The sequence below is a fragment of the Mesocricetus auratus genome, unplaced genomic scaffold, assembly GCF_017639785.1.
Source record: "Mesocricetus auratus isolate SY011 unplaced genomic scaffold, BCM_Maur_2.0 Super-Scaffold_100691, whole genome shotgun sequence".
NCBI lineage: Eukaryota > Metazoa > Chordata > Mammalia > Rodentia > Cricetidae > Mesocricetus > Mesocricetus auratus.
This window is the reverse complement of record NW_024429267.1, coordinates 49,602,341-49,623,819: the sequence shown is the minus strand read 5'-3', so window position 1 is coordinate 49,623,819 and position 21,479 is coordinate 49,602,341. Positions and strand designations below refer to the sequence as shown.

Sequence of the window (21,479 nt, the reverse complement as noted above, 5' to 3'; positions counted from 1 at the left end):
ATATTTGTTTTGCCTGTTTGTCTTTTTTCTGTTTGTCTTACTAGCCTCATCATGATGATAGATTTTTTGTGATATCTTCTAGATATAGAGGTTCAGCATTGAATGCCATGAACTTAATAGTCTTAGGGTTAAATAAGGCTCACAGGGGCTCACAGAGACTGAAACAACAATCATGGAGCCTGTGGGTCTGTGACAGGTCCTCTGCTTATATATTATGGTTATGTATCTTGGTGTTGTTGTTTGACTCCAAACAATGGATATGGGATGATGTTGCTGACTCTTTCAACTGCTCTTAGGACCCCTTTCCTCCTACTGTGTGGTTCCCTCATCCAGCCCTGATATGGGGGTTTGTTCCCAGTCTTACTGTGACTTGTTATGCCCTGTTCAGTTGACATCCCTGGGAGGCCTGTTCTTTTCTTAAGGGACACAGAGGAATAATGGATCTAGGGAAGAAGAATTGTGTGTTGTTTGTGTGTGTGGTGGGGGATACTGGGAGGAGTAGCATCAGAGAAAACTGTGGTCAAGATGTAATGTATGAGAGAAGCAACAAGTACTCAGCCTATGCCCTTTGGAAGGACACAATCTATAGAAAAGACCATCAATTTCTAGGTGCAAAAGACAATAAAACTATGGTGCAGCCAAAATGTCATTTTCCATCATCTGTGAAGCTGTGGCATCTATTTTCATCAAACTCAGTGCCCTGGTAGAGAGTAGATGAGCAGCAGTGGCTGGCATCTGTGGGAGTGAGACCCTGAGCTGACTCAGGACAACTGCTATCCTTTCTCTGAAGTCAGGTTTATCAATTATGTGACACACCCATTGAGATTTATGACACACATAAGAGAGGCAAAGTATGTGACACTAAAGGATGAACCTCCTTGCTTTGCTGTTCCCTGCAGCTCTGTGAGTGAGCATGTATACCCACCTGTGTGAAGTTTAAGGAGATTTTTAGAATCCAGCTCTTCCCCAAAGCTGCATCAGAGTCAAGGTGAGAATCCTACAATGCAAAAGGCAGCAAAGCCTTTGGGCGAGTCCTCAGAATTTTATCCTTCTCATCTATTGACCACTTCCCCCAGTTTGAAATCTGACTGGGGTTAGCACAACAGATGGCTGAGGAGTGCTACAGCCACTCGGGGTCATCTTCATGAAAAATAATGGATTCTGTGAGGGAAATGCCACTTGTTTCCAATTTGCTATTTTCAGAAAAAGAGAATGCAGTAAGTCTTTTGATGATACGTGACTCTTAGCCTAAGAAAAGATACCAGAGAGAAAAGCACATAGTGAACACCTTTGACCAGATACACTGGTAGCAGCTCCATGGTGCTTGCAAAGTGTATTTTGGAGCTTAAACGATTTCTCTTTATCATCTTTCAACATTAGTCTACACTTTATCCCTCCAGCCTACTGAAATAAAATTTGAAAGGAAGATGTTATCCACGATTCCACTTAATGTCGATGTATTTGGAATGATGATTTTTATTACAGTGATTATATTCATTAGTAATGAACTCATGTTAAAAGCTTATGTGCATATGTATTGTATGTGGTGTGTGTGTGTGTGTGTGTGTGTGTGTGTCTGTGTGTGAGAGAGAGAGAGGGGAGGGGGAGAGAGAGAATTTTATGGTTAATTAGCTTATGGAACTAACATACTCTCTGAAGGAAACTGGATATGGAATGTTCCACAGTCTTGATGATGCTTTATACTTAAGGCCACAAACAATGTTGAGGACAGCCTACATTCCAAAGATTAGTTTAATGAGTAACTTTACACAGCAAGCGTACTCACTGAACAATCTCACCACTCCTGTTTTGGTGTTTTGTGATAGGCTGTCATATAACCCAGGCTGGTTCTGAACTTCCTACACAGTAGAACATGCCCTTGAGCTCTTGATCCTCCTACCTCCACCTCTCAACTGGGATTACAGATTTGTGCCACCATGCGTGGCTCAAAGCCACTTTTTCTTGCTGCTCTTTACAGTTTTGCATTGTTAATTGGCACTCTCTTTTAAAAGTTAACTACCTCTAGGACACTAAAGATAAGTATCCTTCTGGTTTAATTACTTGGTTTTAATACTTAGTGAAACTCCTGGTGTGAACATTCGTTTTAGGGGAGAGGCGGTAGGTGTATGCATGGTAAGGCCTGTAGTTTATATGTCTTCCAAAAGCTTGCAAGACCTGGCTGGAGCATGGGCTGGCCATGTAGCTGGATAAGACATGGAGGACAATATTCTAGTATTGTTCGCTACAAGTATCCTCTCACTTATGTAGCAAAATAAACATTTGATTTCCTAACAAGTGCTAGTGATAAAGGTGTAGAAAAACATAGAGAACAAACTGGTACCCCATGCTTACTCTACACCATCCTTCTATTCATAAAAGTTCCACCAAAATATTTTTAAAGCTTCCAGATGAATTGACTTAGGATGTAAGGAGTAAAAATGGGGCAGGGATCTTGGCTATACAAAAATCAGCCTAAATAAGAACTCAGTAGTCAAGGATAAGTCAAGGGGTGCCAAGTTTTGGAAACTGGTGGGTGATGGGATATAAGATGGTTCTGGTAGCACTAAGAGAAACCAAAAGAACTGAGACACCACAATCCCTCAAGGTGTGGCTCATTAAAAACATTCCACTGCAGGAGAGCATGGGAAAACTGGAACATTCCTCAATTCAGAGCTGAGTTTCTCAATGTGAGAATTATCATGATCAATGTAACTGGATTTAGAATCACACACTTCTGGGCATGTCAGAGAGACTGTTTCCAGGGACAGCTAACTGGGGAGCAAAGACCTCTTCTAATGTAGGTGGCACAGTCTCAGAGGCATCGCTCAGAGACTGAGTAAAAGGAAAAAGGGCTGAACACCAGCATTCATCTATCTCTGCTTCTGACTCCAGACACATGTGACTAGCCACCTCATGCTCCCACAACCTTGCCTTTCCTGCTGTGATGGACACTTCTCCCCGCAAACTGTGAGTCAAAATAAACCCACCCATCCTAAAGACACTTTTGATAACTAGTTTGTCATAGCAATGGGAAAAGTCACAAGCACATGCAACAATGAAACTGCAGTCATACTTCAGACAGTTCTAGAACAATCTACAAGTCCTGCCCACTATTGCCTCCTATGTTAGAAGGATGCTTGGATTGTTCCATGTGGAGCATACTGAATGAAGTGTACAGCCTTAGAAAGAATACTGTCTATAGATCAGACCCATCCTGACAGTGAGAACTGTAGTCATGTGATACAGTTTAGTATTAATGGCTGGCCATGGACTCAACAAAAATACCTAGACTAGAGTTTCCTTGGAGGTAAGAGTTGATGCCAGTACATTCACAATTCCAAGGTCATTCCACCTTCTCTTCATTTCTGGATATCTCATTTTCCATTACTCCTCCTCAGATTTCTCCAGGATATGTCTTTTCTGTTTAAATCCTTCTTCTGTATGGTGGTGAACCATACACTTGCATAGCACACATGTAGAGGTCAGAAAACCTATATGTTTGTTCTCATTTTCTACCATGTTAGAGACAGGATCCTGTTTGTGGTCCACACTACAAATGCCAGGGTAGCTAGCTCATGAGCCTCCATATAGTTTTCCTGTTGTAGAATATTAATTGAAAGTGTGTTACATTTGTTTATGCTCTGAAATATTTGTTTAATAATGCAAAGATGATAGTATTCTTTTATGTTGCATTTGTTTAACTCTGTGAAGCTGTGTTACTTTGCCTGTCTAAAATGCCTGATTGGTCTAATAAAAAGCTTAATGGCCAACAGCAAGGCAGGAGAAAGGATATGTAGGGCTGGAAAGCAAAGAGAAAAAGTAGGAGGAGAAATATGGGAGAGATCTTGTAATGAAAGAAGTGGAGGACTCCAGGGACCAGTAACCCAGCTACACAACCAGTCACAGAGTAAGAAGTAAAGAAAGGTATACAGGAAAAAGATAAAAGCCCAGAGGAAAAAGGTAGATGGGATAATTTAAGTTAAGAAAAGTTGGCTAGAAATAAGCCAAGCTAAAGCTGAGCATTTATAAGTAAGAATAAGTCTCCACATGATTTATTTGGAAGCTGGGTGGTGGGCCCCCAAAGAACAAAGAGCCAAAAGAGTAAAAAACAAACAACATTCTCCTGTCTTAATCTCCCATATAACCATAGGATTGTTAAGATTATAGATGTGTGCTGCCATGTCTAGTTTTATGTGGGTTCTAGAGATCTGAACTCAGGTCCTCCTGCTTGTGTGGCAAGCACTTTAAATATTAAGGCGTCTACACAGCTGTTATGAAACAATTTCCCCCACAATGAAATATTCCTTTCTAGAAGGAAGAATGATGGCTCATGAGATTCAAGAAGATAACAATTTACAAGTCTCCGAAAGGCCCTGAAACCAATATAATTCACAAGGCCTCTTCCCAAGGTTATTGAAACAGTAGGCAGCTACTGGGGGAAAAGAGTCTCGAATTTATCACGACTACCTTGAGGAAGACTCTCTGACCAGCAAAGCTGCCTGTAAGTCACATGTGTAATTCTGGAGATTCAGCTCCCATGAGTCATCATTCAGGCTAGTGTGGGGTTTTCAATGATTTAGCTCCCTTTGATTGGTCCATGTCCTTGACTAATAACTCCTTTAAACTCATTGGTTTGCTACCTTGAACTTAGATGAAAATGTTATTTTGTTCTTTCCTTGGTTTTCTTTCTTTCTTTTTTTTTTTTTTGAGGCAGGGTTTCTCTGTAGCTTTGGAGGCTGTCCTGGAACTAGCACTTGTAGACCAGAGCTGCCTGCCTCTACCTCCCAAGTGCTGGGATTAAAGACATGTGCCACCACTGCCCAGCCTTTCCTTGGTTTTCTATCTGCAGTGAATTAGACATTTGTCTGTAGCTCCCCATATATCATTCACCCAAAGCAGCTCCATAAGTTGTTTTGTGAGAGGATTTATAAAGAATGTTAAACACCAGACTGCTCCAACCATGTGCCCACAGTCTTCTAATCAAATGTCCTAAGATACATGGGTTAAGAATGCTTGGAGGTTTGAACCATGTACTACGGAAGGTTGTAAATTTTAGTGAGTACAAAATTTACCTGCAGGATCTGTAAAACACAGATTACTGAGTGACACCTCCGGAATTGCTGACCCAGTACACCTAATACTGACTGCAGAATTTGATTATTGGACTGCAGAATGTGCTTGTGCAACAAATTTTCATCAAGGATGCTTACATGGTTAGTCTAGGAACCACATCCATGTAGTTGATTGGAAGGACCTTTGCTCATTACAACATAAAAAGGTGTACTTTCTTCTTCATATCTGCATTGCACACATGCCTGGTTGTGTCTGATACACACCCAAACACATACAGCAAAATAATCTTATTTTATGTAGCTTTAGCCATTTTATTCAGCATAGTAGAAAATGGGGAAATTTCACCAATCTTTGTTTTTCTTCTTTTCTACCCGTCATGTGCATTGAGCAAATCGTCAGCATCCCATCAGTTAGATAGTGCTGCAGGTGGGGTAGGGTTTCTCCATCTGTAAAGTACTTGCCTTGCAAGCTTAAGGGTGGAGCTTCATGTCCAGAATACACACAAAAATGCTAGGTGTGGCAGTGTGAGCTTCTAATCTCAGTGCTGGAAATACTGGAGGATCCCTGGAAATTGCTAGTCAGCCAGTCTAAGGAGGCCCTGTCCCAAAGGAGGAGATAATGGTGTTCATCAGAGGTTAACTTCTAGCTTCCCCATGAATGCACATGCATGCACACACACACACACACACACACACACACACACACACACACACACATACACACACGCCATTATAAATCTTTTGAAAAATCATGAAACTTTGAAAGAAGAGGTTCAAATTGAAGGGGACTAACCTACTCATCACTACTTCACAAGGACCTGTCAGATACATCAGGGGGATCACATGCAGGGCTCACATCTCCATGCCCTATCACACAACATTTGAAGTCAGAACTCAAGATTGCTGGCAGATCATTAATGAGCCAAGGACATAATAGGAAGTAATAATTGAGAAAAGTGAACCATGAATGTAAGCTCATTTGCTCTTTTTTATCATTTTTTTATTTTAATTTTAAATAGCTTGTTTTACATGTCAATCCCAGTTCCCTCTCCCTCCCCTCCTCCCTCACTCCCCTTCCACCCTTCCTCCCACCCTATTGCCAAATCCTTCCACATAGGGGATATCTAGAGTCTGTCATTTTACTCTGGGTAGGGTCCAGGCACTCCCCTAAGAGTCCAGGCTGAGAGAGCATCTCTCTTTGTGCTATAGGCACATGAAGACAGTTTGTATACCAGGGATAGACACTGATCCACAGCTCAGGGCCCCATAGGTTGCCCAGGCCTTCTCACTGACACTCACATTTGGGGGGTCCAGATCAGTCCCATGCTGGCCTCCCCATTGTCGGTCTGGGGTCCAAGAGCTCTCCCCTGTTCAGATGAGCTGTCTCTGCTGGTTTTGCCAGCCCATTCTTTGCCAATTTGCTCATCACTCCTCTCTCTCTGTCACTGGGTTCCTTGGGTTCAGTTCAGTGATTAATTGTGTGTTTGCCTCTGCTTCCATCAGTCACAGGATGAAGGCTCCCAGATGGTTATAGACATCAAGTTCATTATCAGGAATGGGAATTCGAGGTGGTCTCTCCACTATTGCGTAGCTTGCCAATTGGTGTTATCCCTTTAGATCACTCGAGGTCACTCTGGAACTGAGGTCCTCTAGAAGAACAGCAAGTGCTCTTAGCAGCTGCAGGTAGAATAGCTCTCAGCATCTCCCACGTGCATATAGAAACCAGCATCAGCATTTACATTCTGGCTTCACTGTCCACCATGCAAGATTAGGTATTTTTGTTAATTTTGCTGAATTTATTTTATGTGTTTTTGCTTGTTCCTCAGTTCAGTTCCTAGCACCTAGCACCTGTTCAGTAAACAGGTGGTTCACATCTTTTGTAACTCCAGCTCCAAGGGATCTGGTGCACCCTTCTGGCCTCTGTGGGAAGCTGAACACATGTGGTACACACACACACACACACATACACACACACACACACATGCACACACACTTTCAAAAATAGGAAGCAAAATTTTCAAGATATATATTACTTTTTAAAAAATCACAGTATTCCGAATATTGTTTAACAACATATGATATCCTTGAAGGGAGAAAAAAATACAAGAATATATAAATCTGTTTATAGATAGCCATCTGTTTAAAGATAATGTTTTACATATTTTACAATATTTTTTTATTTTTAATCATAGTTACATCATTTATTCCCTTTCCTTTCCTCCCGTCACTCCCTCCCACAGATCCCCTTGTCCTCTCTCAAATTCATAGCCTCTTTAACTTTAATTATTTTTACGTATACATTTTTTCTAAAAACATGAATGCAACCTCTTCACATTCCTGTACCTAGTAATTCAGGGATTACTGTGGAAAGGGGACAGGAAGATTGTAAGAGTCAGAGGAGTCAGAGTTTGCATGAGATTGTGCCTCCTAGAAAGATGAAGAGGCTTCAGCTAAGCACCATGGGCTTCACCAGAACAAACAAAATAAAGTCAGTGGGTTTTGAGACTCAACTCTTGTGTTCATTCTTGGGAATCTGAGAAAACACTTCATGTCAAAAAATAGCTCACAGGGCTTCAGAAGTTCTAGATCGTTTGATACAAAAAAACAAGACAAGTATAGACTGAAGTGTTAGGTTTATGGCTGCCTTCTGCCACTTCCCTCCCTGGCTCTTTTTTTCTCTCTTTTTTAATTTAAATTAGAAAAAAGCTTGCTTGACATGTCAATCCTAGCTCCCTCACCCTCTCCTCCTTCCTTACCTCCCACCAGCTCCCCAACCCCCCACCGAATCCTCCCTCCACTCCCCAGGAGAGTGAAGCCCTCCATGGAGAATCTTCAAACTCTGTCATATCATCCTGGGCAGGGCCTAGGGCCTCCCCGGTGTGTCCAGGCTGAGAGAGCATCCCTTCATCTGGAATGGGCTCCCAAAGTCCATTGTGTGACAGGGATATATACTGCTCTACTATCCAAGATCCCATAGATTGCCGAGGCCTCCTCACTGACACCCACATTCAAGGTGTCTGGATCATTCCCATGCTGTCCTTTCTGTCACCAGTCTGGGGTCCATGAGCTCCCCCTAGTTCAGGTCCACTGCCTCTGTGGGTTTCACAAGCCAGTTCTTGAGTCCTTTGCTCATCACTGCTCCCTCTTTGCAACGGGGTTCCAGGAGTTCAGTTCAATGTTTAGTTGTGGGTGTCTGCCTGTGCTTTCATCAGCCACTGGATGAAGGCTCTAGGATGGCATATAAGGTAGTCATGAATCTCATTATCTGGGGAGGGCATTTAAGGTAACATCTCCACTATTACTTAGATTGTCAGTTGGTGTCTTCCTTGTAGATCACTGAAAATCTCTGTAGTGCCAGATCTTTTCTCAAACCTACAGTGGCTCTCCTCTATTCTTCCCCTGACTCAAACTTCCTACTTCCCCATGTCCTCCTCTCTGCTCCTCTTCTCCCCCTCTCTTTCTCCCAGCTTCCTCTCCCCTCCCCTTACCTCATGTTCCCAATCCCCTCAGGGGATCCTGTCCTATTCCATGCATATCTCTTCCTCCCTGTTTCCCAAATTCTCTGGCAGTGGGATGGCACTCCCCTGTTCCATGTCTAAAATCCATGTATGAAAGAGTACATACCATGTTTGTCTTTTGTAACTGGGTTACCTCACTCAGGATGGTTTCTCCTAGTGCCATTCATTTACCTGAAAATTTCAAGATTCCATTGTTTTTTCTTCTGAGTAGTACTCCATTGTGTAAATGTATCACATTTTCTCTATCCACTCTTCAGTTTAGGGGCACCTAGGTTGCTTTCAGGATCTAGCTATTACAAATAATGCTGCTATGAACATAGCAGAGCAGATGTCCTTATTGTATGAATGTGCCTCTTTTGGGTATATGCCTAAGAGTGGAATTGCTAGGTCTTGTGGTAGAATGATTCCCATTTTCCTGATTAATTCCACACTGATCTCCAATGTGGCTGTATGAGTTGGCACTCCCACCAACAGTGTTCCTCTTTCTCCACATCCTCTCCAGCATACACTATCATTGGTGTTTTTGGTTTTAGCCATTCTGACAGGAGTGAGATGGTATTTCAAAGTTTTTTTAATTTGCATTTCCCTGATGGCTAAGGTTTTTGTGCACTTTGTTAAGTGTCTATCAGCCATTTTAGACTCCTCTATTGAGATTTTTTGGTGTTTTGGAGACTTGCTTCTTGAGTTCTTTGTAAATTTTGGAGATCAGCGCTCTGTCAGATGTGGGGTTGATGAATATCTTTTCCCATTCTATGTCTATGTTTCTCTTGTTGACTGTGTCCTTTGCCTTAAAATAGTTTCTCAGTTTCAGGAGGTTCCATTACTTAATTGTCGACCTCAGTGTCTGTGCTACTGGTGTTGTGTTCAGGAAGTGGTCTCCTGTACCAATTTGTTCAAGGGTACTTCCTACTTATTCTTCTAAGAGATTTAGTGTGACTGGATTTATGTTGAGGTCTTTGATCCATTTGGACTTAAGTTTTATGCATGGTGATAGATATGGATCTATCTGCAGTCTTCTAGATGCCAGCATCCAATTATGCCAGCACCATTTGTTGAAGATGCTTTCTTTTTTCTATTTATAGTTTTAGCTTCTTTATCAAAATTCAGGTGTTCATAGGTGTGTGGGTTAATATAAGGGTCTTCAATTTGATTCCATAAGTCTACCTGTCTGTTTTGTACCAATACCAAGGTGTTTTCATTACTATAGCTCTATAGTAGAGCTTGAAGTCAAGGATGGTGATGCCTCCTGAAATTCCTTTATTGTACAGTGCTGTTTGACTATCATGGATCTTTTGTTTTTCCATATAAAGTTAATAATCATCCTTTCAATGTCTGTGATGAATTGTGCTGTGATTTTGATAGGGATTCCATTGAATCTGTAGACTGCTTTTGGTAAGATTGACATTTTTACTATGTTGATCATGCCTATCCAAGAGCATGGAAGATCTTTCATTTTCTGGTGTCTTCTTTAATTTCTTTCTTTAAAGACTCAAAGTTCTTGTCAAACAGGTATTTCATCTGTTTGGTTAGAGTTACCCCAAAATATTTTATGTTGTTTGTGGCTATGGGTGATGTTTCTCTAATTTCTTTCTCAGAACATTTAATGTCTATACATTGTAGGGCTACTAACTATTTTTTATTTAATCTTGTATCCTGCCACTTTGTTACAGGTGTTTATCAGCTATACAAGTTCCTGGTAGAATTCTTTCGGACACTTACATAGACTATCATATCATCAGCAAATAGTGAAAGTTTTACTTCTTCCTTTCCAATTTGTATCCCTTGATCTTATTTTGTTGTATTATTGTTGTTTCAAGAACTTCAAGTACAATATTGAAGAGACATGGAGATAGTGGACAACATTGTCTTGTTCCTAATTATAGAGGAATCTCCTTGAGTGTCTCTCCATTTAACTTGATGTTGGCTGTCAGTTTGCTGTATATTGCCTTTATTATGTTTAGGTATGTTCCTGTTCTCCCTGACCTCTCTAAGACCTTTAATTTGAAGGGGTGTTGAATTTTGTTGAAGGCTTTTTCAGCATCTAGTGAGATAACCATGTGTTTTTTCTTTTTCAGATTTTTTATATGGTGTATTAAATTGATGGATTTTCATGTGTTGAGCCATCCTTGCATTCCCGGAATGATGTCTACTTGATCATGGTGGATGATTTTTCTGATGTGTTCTTGGATTCGATTTCCCAGTATTTTATTGAGTATTTTTGCATCAGTGTTCATGAGGGAGATAAGTCTGTAGTTCCCTATCTTAGTTGTGTCTGTGTGGTTTGGGTACTAAGGTAATTGCAGCCTCGTAAAAAGAATTTGGCAGTGAATCTCCAGCTTCTGTTGTGTGGAACAATTTGAAGATAAGTTCTTCTTTGAATTTCTGGTAGAATTCTATACTGAAACCATCTGGCCCTGGACTTTTTTTAGTTGGGAGAGTTTTGATAGCTGCTTTTATTTCTTTAGGGGTTATAGGTCTATTTAAATTTTTTATCTCTTCTTGATTTATTTTTGGTAAATGATATCTATCCAGAAATTCATCCATTTCCTTTCAATTTTCCAATTTTGTGGAGTACAGGTTTTCAAAGTATGAGACCTGATGATTCTCTGGATTTCCCCAGTGTCCATTATTGTAACCCTCTTTTCATTTCTGATTTTATTAATTTGCATGTTCTCTCACTGCCTTTTGGTTAGGTTGGATAAAGGTTTGTCTATCTGGTTGGTTTTCTCAAAGAACCAACTCATTGATTCTTTGTATTGTTTTCTTTGTTTCTACTTTATTGATTTCAGCTCTCAATTTGATTATTTCTTGGCATCTACTCCTCCTAGGTGAGTTTGCTTCTTTTTGTTCTAGAGTTTTCAGGTGTTCTCTGACTACTCTCCAGTTTCTTTACATGGGCACTTAGTGCTATAAACTTTCCTCTTAGAACTGCTTTCACAGTGTCCCCTTGGTTTGGGTATATTGTGCCTTCCTTTTCATTGAATTCTAGGAAGTCTTTGATTTCTTTCTATATTTCTTCCTTTACTCAGGAGTGATGCAATTGAGCATTGTTCAATTTTCATGAATTTGTGGGTCTTCTGCAATTTATGTTGTTATTGAATACCAATTTTAAGCCACGGTAGTCCATTAAGATACAGAAAGTTATTCCAATTTTTTTTATCTATTGAGGTTTGCTTTATTGCCAAGTATGTGGTCACTGTTAGAGAAGGTTCCATGTGGTGCTGAGAAGAAGATATATTCATTTTTGTTTGGACAGAATGTTCTATAGTTGTCTTTTAAACCCAATTGGGTTATTACTTCAGTTAGTTCCTTTGTTTTTTGGTTAAGTTTCTGTCTAGTGGTCCTGTCCAGTGGTGAGAGTGGGGTGTTGAAGTCTCCCACTATAATTGCGTGTGGTTTGATGTGTGATTTGAATTTTAGTAATGTTTCTTTTACAAATGTGGGTGCCTTTGTATTTAGGGTATAGATGTTTAGAATTGAGACTTTATCCTGATGGATTTTTCCTATGATGAATATGAAATGACCTTCTTCATCTCTTTTGATTCATTTTAGTTTGAAGTCTAATTTGTTAGATATTGGGATAGCTTTCACCTGCTTGCTTCTTAGGTCCATTTGACTGGAAAATCTCTTCCCAGTCCTTAACTCTGAGGTAAAGTCTGTCGTTGAAGGTAAGATGTGTTTCTTGTATGCAACAGAAGGATAGATTTTTGTCTTCTTATCCATTCTGTTAGCCTGCGTCTTTTATAGGTGAGTAAAGACCATTAATTGAGGGATATTAATGACCATTGATTGTTGATTCTTGTTTGTTTTGGATTCATTATTGGTACTGGTATTGTGTGTGAATTTTCCCCCTATTTCTGGCTTTTGTTAAAGTGAGATTATCTATTGCCTATGTTTTTGTGAGTGTAGTTAATTTCCTTGGGTTGGAGTTTTCCTTCCAGAACTTTCTGTAGGGCTGGATTTGTGGATATGTATTATGTAAATCTGGTTTTGTCATGGGATATCTTGTTTTCTCCATCTCTAGTGATTAAGAGTTTTGCTGGTTATATTAGTCTAGGCTGGAGTCTGTGGTCTCTTAGTGTTTGTAGAATATCTATCCAGGACATTCTGACTTTCAGTTTCCATGGAGAAGTCAGGTGTAATTCTGATATATTTGCCTTTCTATGTTACTTGGCCTTTTTCCTTCACTGCTTTTAATACTATTTCTTTATTCTGTATGTTTTGTGTTTTCATTATTATGTTGCAAGGGGACTTCTTTTTTTGTAAAGAGAAGCCTTCCCACCAGCCTGGTTCCAGAGCCACCTCAGTCCCAAATAAACACACAGGAGGCTATATTAATTATGAAGCTGTTGGCCTTGCTTGCTTCTTACTGGCTAGCTCTGACTTAAGTATTTATCCCATAATTATTAATATAAGTATTTCTCTTACCAGAGAACTTTCCGGGCTTCTTATCCCTATGGTGGTTACATCTTGACTCCCTGTGTTTCTCCTACCCAGAGTCCTCCTGGACTCCTAGTCCCACATATCTTGCTTCCCTATTGGCCAACAGTGCTTTATTGACATATACACAGGACTTCCCCAACATTTTTTTTTATCCAGTCTCTTTGGTGTTTGGTAAGCTTCCTGTAAGGCATGTACTTCTTCATGGTGGGAAAGTTTTCTTCTATGATTTTGTTGAATATATTTCATGTACCTTTGAACTGGGCTTCTTCATCTTTTTCTATACCTATTATTCTTGGGTTTGTGCTTTGCATGGTGTCCTATATTTCCTGGATATTTTGTGTTAAGGATTTGTTGGATTTAAGGTTTTGTTTGGTTCGTGAATCTATTTCCTCTAGTTTATCTTCAACACCTGAAAATCTGCCCTCTCTCTCTTGTATTCTGTTGGCTATGCTTGTATCTGTAGTTCCTGATTGTTCACTCAGCTTTTCTACTTCCAGCATTCCTTCCGTTTGTGTTTTCTTTATTGCTTCTATTTTGGTTTTCAGGTCTTGAACTGTTTGAATTGTTTCCTTCATCTATTTGATTGTTTTTTTTTCTTGACTTTCTTTAAGTGATTTGTTGATTTTTTGGTTTGTTTGTTTTTTTCTATTTCTTCTATAATGTCATGATTACAGATTTGTACAACCATGCCTGGGTGTTCCATCATCATTGAATTATGTAGAGATGGAGATCTTTCACCCACTCAAGTTTAATTTCCAGGTCTGTGCTAGTAACAGGGATTCATGGGATGTAGAGACCCTGATATTTTGTGAGTGGAGAAATATTTGACATTGCAAAAGACATTCTCCTAGTGAGGGAATTATGTGATACACAGGCCTGGATCAGCATTAGCATCCTGTTGATCCTAGGCAGCATCAGGTCAGGTCTGTACCTTAAAAGGCTTTTGGAAAATGACACAATCAAAATAATCTTTATAAATAAATGGAAATATCACAAAAAATATCACAAAAGGTCTTCTGTCTTTCCTTTCATCCTTCCTTCCTCTCTTTTTTCCTTCTTTCATTTTTGAAGCAAGGCCTTATGATGTAGCCCAGGCTGGCATGGAGATAACTGCTATACTTCTGCCTCAGCCTTCTGTGTAGTGGGACTTATATGCATATACTACCAGACTGAGCTTCAAACAGACTTAATGTACACAATGACCTGAAAAGTCTCCGAAGATGGTCAAAGACAAACCAGGGAAGAAATACACCTGAGTCTCAGAAAAGTACCATCATCATCTCTTTAGGAGCACTCAAAGGACAAGGAGAAGGGATGGAAAATGCAGCTCATGGAGAGAAACTGAAGTAATTTATGCTGGTAGATCTGACTGGCTGTGGGAACATAGACAAGGAAGTCACCTGTGACACCTGTGACTGGCACAAGGAAGATTCCAGCATGGCTGGGACTCAGGACACAGTTAAGCAAAGTTGTTTGAGAGTTAGTGATACACAGGTCACTTTGTATGTGTACTCCAGTTTAAACAACCTGCTCATTCTAGAATGTCTGCTTATCCCTTGTTTTATATTCATATGCCTTAATTTCACAGTGTAGTGAGCTTCACTGAGACATATTCCATAAGCTCATATAACATATTTTGTTTATATTCGCAATCATGACTCCACTTTCTCTGAAATCCTTGCTCTTCCCTAGTATGTCTCTTTCAGTTTTCTATGCCTGCCCACTATATCCCACATATGAAAGAAAACCTGTGATATTTGCCTCTGAGCTGACTCACTTCACATAACATGATCATCTTAAGTTCTTTCCATTTTCTACCATGATTTCTTTCTTTATGGCTAGAAAGACTGCACCAAATGTGACTATATGTAATATGTTCATGATCATATGCATGCATAAATATTTAAACATCATATACTACCGATGTAATTAATAAAATATAGAGTGTTAGATAAGCACAGATATCCATGTGATTGATTATTAATCAATCTATTAAGGTATGATATAAAAAATATAGCTGATCTTCCTATTCCCAGGACACACACAGTAGCTCACAACAGTCTATAGCACCAGTTCCAGGGGTTCTTACACTTCTTCTGACCTTTGTGGACATCAGGCATGCACATGGTGCACAGACAGACACACAGACAAAACACCAATACACATAAAAATAAATACATATGATTTTTACAAATTAATTTTTTAAAAATAAAAGTATTTACTTTAAAAATGAGAGAAATACCATGAAAAATATTATGAAGAGTAGAACAAAATATAATTTTCTGTAATTAAATACATAAACAACTTTCTAAAATTAAATAAATGTATTTAATTATGTACACATGTCTGTGACTATGCATATATGTGAGCATTTATATACTGCAATATAATTTATGAAAGTATAAAATCTTCAGTGATGTGGAAGGTAAGCTTAGGCAATTGTTCAAAGAAATAAATCCAAATTATTTTAGTATATAAAATAGGAGAAACATTAAGAGAGGCTCAGAATGAGGGTATAATAATAACTTAAAATTAATATTCATACTCTGAGAGTTCCATGAAAGAAAACATAGAAAAGGGTGTCAAGGAATATTCAAACAAAAAAAGGGTATGCACTGTTCTAGAATTGAGAAAAGTGAGAAATCAGATTCATAAGGCATAGTGAATCTCAACCATGATAAGTAAGGCAATCTACCTGGTTGGGAAAGTAGGGAATACAAACTAAAATGAAAACTTTAATGGCAGGAGGTAAATAAATCAACTTATAGAAATAATGTAGCAAAAATAAAGATTATAAAAAATAGTACCTTCAAAACTATGTGGGAATATCAGTAGCTCTTTCCATGACTACAGATGAGAAAACACAGCAGGACATTTTTCACTAAATATAAGTCCCAAAACTCTGATGTATTTTCCTTTTTTAAAATATGTCTTTCACTAACTCTAATAATTCAAGTGAAATCCTCATATTTTTATAATGACAAAGTTCTTAAATACCATATTATAAAGTCAAATCTCACACTCTACCAAAATATTTAATCTTCTAAATTTAGTGTTGTGTGACCAAGCTGGTTTTAACATAGGAAAGAAACATATTTTTAAACAAAGTATTATATCACAAAATGCTCTAAATATCTATGTGGATGTCTTTTAATTTAAATAATATACTTTGGTCATTTTATAGATTTCATATATTGGAAGTCAAATTGGTTAAGTTACAATGCTTAACTCAAACTAAGTACATCTTATATTGAAATCATGACTCTATATAAATATACTAATATTTAAACTATGTCTCTATATCTGTGTAAAAATTTTGCCATATGAACTAAGAAGGAGAATATGTGTTTTGTCTCATGATCTGTGTGTGTATTGGTGCAATTGATCAGGTTTTTGGATGATAGGTTTCATAAAACACAGTCCATATGTTGGGTTGTAGTCTTACTAGAAGCTCAGTTGGGAAACAGTTCATATTCCTGGTCATTACATTATTGGTACCCATCCAGTCTCTTGTGGCCACGGATTGAGGGCCTCTGTATCTTGGTATCGACTGAAAATGATGATATTCCTAGGCATGGCAACTTCCTAACATGACCACAGTTTCTCTCAAAGTCTGATAGAGAATATCCTAGCAACTTGGTTGTAATCTTAGCGGCATTAATGTGATAGTAATGTCCCTTCATCTTTGCAATGTTCTATTGATTATGTCATAGGTATCATCCCCAGTCAGGGAATCACAGCTCCACATAGTACATGCATTAGGAGGAGGCTAAGAACATGACTCAATAGAAAAAGTGCTTGCTTAAAGGGTATGAACCCCTGGATTAGGTTCAGTGCCTCAAAAAATTGAACATGGAGGTGCACACTCTTAATCAAAATAGCTAGTAAGTGGGGGGCAGAAGTTCAAGGTCATCTTCAGCTACACAGGAAGCTCAAAGATAGCCTGGAATGAATACATGTGAACAGGACCCAAAAGAAAAAAAATCCAGGAGGTAGAGCATGTCAAATATACCTTTATTTATGCACTTAGAATATGTGTTAATTTATTTCCTTACCTCTCTTTTTAATCTTCTTATCCTCTTCTCTTTTTAAGTAACATTTGTCCTGCAATTGAGATGAATCTGAATTCCTCTGCAGCTCCGGTAGCTGTGCTGCAAAGGTAGCTCTGATCATGGCCAACAGGACATTACAAGCCATTATAATAGGACAATGCCATTAGGAACTTATAGTGAATGATGTTTTTTCATGGCTAAGGCATTTAAATAGCAGGGTTTTATAGAAGAAGAAATCTAACCAATGGATCTGCAGAGATAGTTCAGTGGTTAAGAATACTTGCTACTCTTGTAGAGAGCTCAAGTTGTGTTCCAAGAATCCAAGTCAGGCAATTCACAACTTCCTATAAATCCAGCTCCTGGAGCTCTACAGGCATCTTCTGGACTCCACAGGCACCTGCATACCAGCCACACACACACATACAAACACACACACACACACACACAAGCACAAATTAAAAATTAAAAATATACAACCAAAGAGCAGTGCCCTGGAGATGTATCTCAGATTGAACTAAAGCCTTAACTGACACAACACAACACTAAAAGACTGAATCTACATATCCCATTGAATGCAATTAACTCAAGCTGGAGCAGACAGGACTGACAATTGATTTCCCTTGGATAGTGCTCTTGGATTATTGTTATTGCACATCTACAAAATGAATTTTTCAGGACAATTTAGTATTCATGTCTATTCTGTTATCTTTGGGACAAGTGTCAAACAATCAAAGCTCATTAATGTAGAGAATTTCTTGGAACTTTCACAAAATACTCAGAAAAAGCTGCATCCATTCAAAAGGTGGCACAGGTTTCCATTGCATCCAGCCATGAGTTTTGGGATATTTAAACAGCTAGAGCCACAATTAGTCCGATGTCTGTCCTAAACAGCAATATCATTTTTATATCATAGGAGGCAATTCAAGCCATGCCAAAAGATGTGTTGCTCTCATCTTAGAATGGATAAAAACTACTGTTTAAATGTATTGTCATTCCAGGTCAGTATACTTTCTTTTTCTTATTTGAATTGAGTCGGAATTACTAAATGAGAGATATCATATATAAATATATATATAAAGCTGATTTAATTTAACTGATAGAATCTCATTTTACTTCAAATCAAGTTTTCTCTAAGAAATGTGCTTATAGACTCAGGATTGTATTTGGTGGCAACAGGTAATTATCAACATGGTTCCTGTCTAAAGTGAGAGAGCCAGGCTGGTCAACTAAGGAGTGAGAGCCCTGAAATCTTAGGCATTTTTTCCCTGCCTGTATGTGTGTCTACACTGTGTGAAGGCCAAGGGCCTGTGCATGAATGTCTATAAGCATGGGGAGGCTAGCAGTCCAAGTTTCATGTCTTTTTCAATTGTTCTCTCACTTTTTTCCTTGAGTCTCTCACTTGACCTGAAGTTCACTGATTTGGCTAAACTAACTGGTTACAAAGTTCTAGAATATTTCTGTCTCGGTCTACTCAGAATTGGGATTCTGAGAACATGCCTCCACTCCAGCTTTTTCGTGGGTACTGGTGACCAAACTCAGCTTCTCATATTTGTGTGGCGAGTATTTTATGTACTGGGACATCTTCCTAGCCCCATGATTTTAGTTTTTGAGGCATGTTTCTGCTGTGTAAATAGCTCAGAATATTCTGTGTTATGGCTGGCATTTGAAATGTTCACCACAGGTTTCAGTGTTTAAACACCTGGTCCTTACTGGTATTCCATTTGGAAAGTTTTTGGGCCCCTTGGGAGATAGAGTGGTGGAGGAAATAGTCACTAAGGGGGAAAACCCTAAGGCTTAAGTGCCTGGTCTTTTTTGTTGTTGTTGTTCATTTTCTGTGACTTTCTCATTTAAGTTGCCTTTGTCAGGGTATTTTATCACAGCAACCTGAAATGAAACTCAGACAGCCTGGGAATTGCTAAAACGTCCAGCCTGACCACAGTCATCCTGGCTCAGTCTCCCACGTGTGGATATAGGTATATGTCATCAGTGCAGCTACAATCTTAAGCATTCTACAACAGTGCTTTTAACAGTTAATAGGAGGGTTTGCTATCCTGATATGGCAATAAGACTCAGCCATCCATGCATTAAGGAAGTCTGGATTAACCAGTTAAGGTCCTCCAAACTTAATGATGATAAAAGGCTATATATTCAAGAGAATATAAGTGTTTAGTGGGAAGGAAGGTAGCTTTATGTGACAGAATATCTGCTCTTTATTCCCCAAATTCCATTCACTCAGGAGCGATATATATATCCATTCCTTGTTGTGCTACTGTTTTGTTGCTTTCTATTGCTTTATGGATAAAGTACAATCTTTCTAAAATGTTCTATGTAGTCATGGAATGTATCCTCTTTCACACCTATATTAGTAATTCTGGAACTTTCCGAAGATCCTCAACACGCTGTGTTTTACCACCTTCCATCCCTCCTTTCCTTCCTTCCTTTCTTCCTTCCTTCCTTCCTTCCTTCCCTCCTTCCTTCCTTTGACAGACTCTTACTATGCAGCTCTCATTGTCCTTAAAGCTGTGTGTAGACCAGGTTAGGCTCAAAACCATGATCTTCCCGACTCAATCTTTCAAGTGTTGGGGTAGCAGGCATTACATACTCTGCATAATCTCCTCCCTTACTGGAAGCACTAACTGGCCTTTGCTTTCTATTGCCTCAGCTAATTTTATTGAATTAGAACTCAGCTCCAGTTTCACTTGCTCTATAGAGAATTCCCTGATTATTGAAATGAGGCTTAGTATTTCAAACCCTCATACACCTCTTTTCACTAGCAGTTAACATAGTTTTACTTTTCTATTGTGTGAATTTATGGCTAATATCATTCTGTACCACAGGATTTTAAAGCTACATGAGGCCGATATCTATTTTGCTTATTGTTTCTTCTTTCTCAATTTCTCATGTGTGTGTGGTATGCATGCATATGCATACATAATTTTCCATCTGTGGGCATATGCATTGTGACTGCGCATGCACTTGTATATGTATGCATGATGCTATTCTTGATAGCTCTTTCTCCTTATTAATTGAGGCAGCATCTCTCAATCAAACCCAGAGCTCTCTGATGTGGCTGGTCTTGTTAGAAAATTTGCTCTAGGGAGTCACTTGCCCCAAGACTGGAAGTACAGGTGGACAACCACACCTACCTGACATTTACGTGGGTTCCCTCACACGTAGCAGCATTTTAGCTGCTGAGTCATTTCCTCAACACTCGTGCATCATTTCTTGAGCTACATCTCATTGTAATGACTCATTGATTGAGTTAATTTATCATACATTTCACATAATCTTCCCTCCAACTATTGCCACACAGTGTGGATAGTTAGGAGAGTGATGATTCTGAGAAGACAGCATGCTGTCTTCACTGTGACAAAGGGCTTCCTGTGTTATAAAAGGAAGGTTTGGGTGGGCTCAAGGATCAAAGGTCTTTGATTCCATGATGAAAATTACATCTTTCCTGATTAGTCTTTGTCATCTCTTAATGACCAGGAACAAGACAACCAAAGAAAGAACAATTCAGTGTGGGAAGAGATAATGGCTGCAGATCAGGTTGACACCCCAGGGCTCCAAAGTCTGACACGAGACACCAATACATATTCCAAATGTGACAACAATATAAAACCACTTACGATAAAAAATGTCACCATCTGAACCAGGGAGAAAAGCAGATTAATATTCAAAGACAAAATTAATCACAACATCGTGTTGCAGAGCGTCTAACCCAAAGGAGGACATGTGTGGATGGAAGGGACTAAGACTGTATCTCAGATATAAAAAATAAAATGTCCTTAGAAAAGAAAGAAAAGCACACATGCTTTCATCTACTCTTTGTGTCCACTGCCGAGGACAATTTTAAGGATGAGGATTGAGGAAGTTCTCCATACACCCATCATAAGTGAAAACACAGAAAATGCCTCTTGGAAGCTTCTCCTCAAGCCACATTGGATGTTACATGGCTGAAATCTCACATGCTTGGAAGGCTGAACAGCTGGAAGAATATCACAAGTTTGCGGGCAACCTCAGCTACATAGTAAGATCCTGCTTTAAAAGAAAGTCAAACTTCCCTTCTAAGGATAGTTAAGTATTCTAAGCTCAAGGCCCTGAAGTATTGTCCATAGTGTTTCCTTGTCTTCCTTCTCTGTTGTTTCCAGTAAAAGAAAACCCATGAACTCACACTAACAGTGGCATTTCAACATCTCTTCATAGATGGGGTGTGAGTTGCTGAGGAGGTACAGGCAGGTAATGGTTGCTGGGAGAGAGGGAATCATATTTCTCAGTAGTATAGCTAATAGCTCATTGTTCTCATTCCCACAAACAATCCCGTATTCATCTCATGTAGGCAACACTAATTAAAAGCAGCTGGGCACCACACACACACACACACACACACACAC

The 21,479-nt window shown here is 39.1% G+C and overlaps 1 long non-coding RNA gene across 2 annotated transcripts; it reads left to right on the top strand.

The window, feature by feature from the left end:
• Positions 1–899: 899 nt before the first annotated feature.
• LOC121137436 lies at positions 900–21,260 on the top strand. 2 transcript variants are annotated; one of them, XR_005874656.1, is made up of 4 exons: positions 900–988; positions 2,893–2,967; positions 17,999–18,083; positions 20,575–21,260. It is a non-coding gene; the product is annotated as an uncharacterized LOC121137436 (long non-coding RNA). The 2 variants fall into 2 exon arrangements; XR_005874655.1 differs by lacking the exon at positions 2,893–2,967.
• Positions 21,261–21,479: the final 219 nt, after the last annotated feature.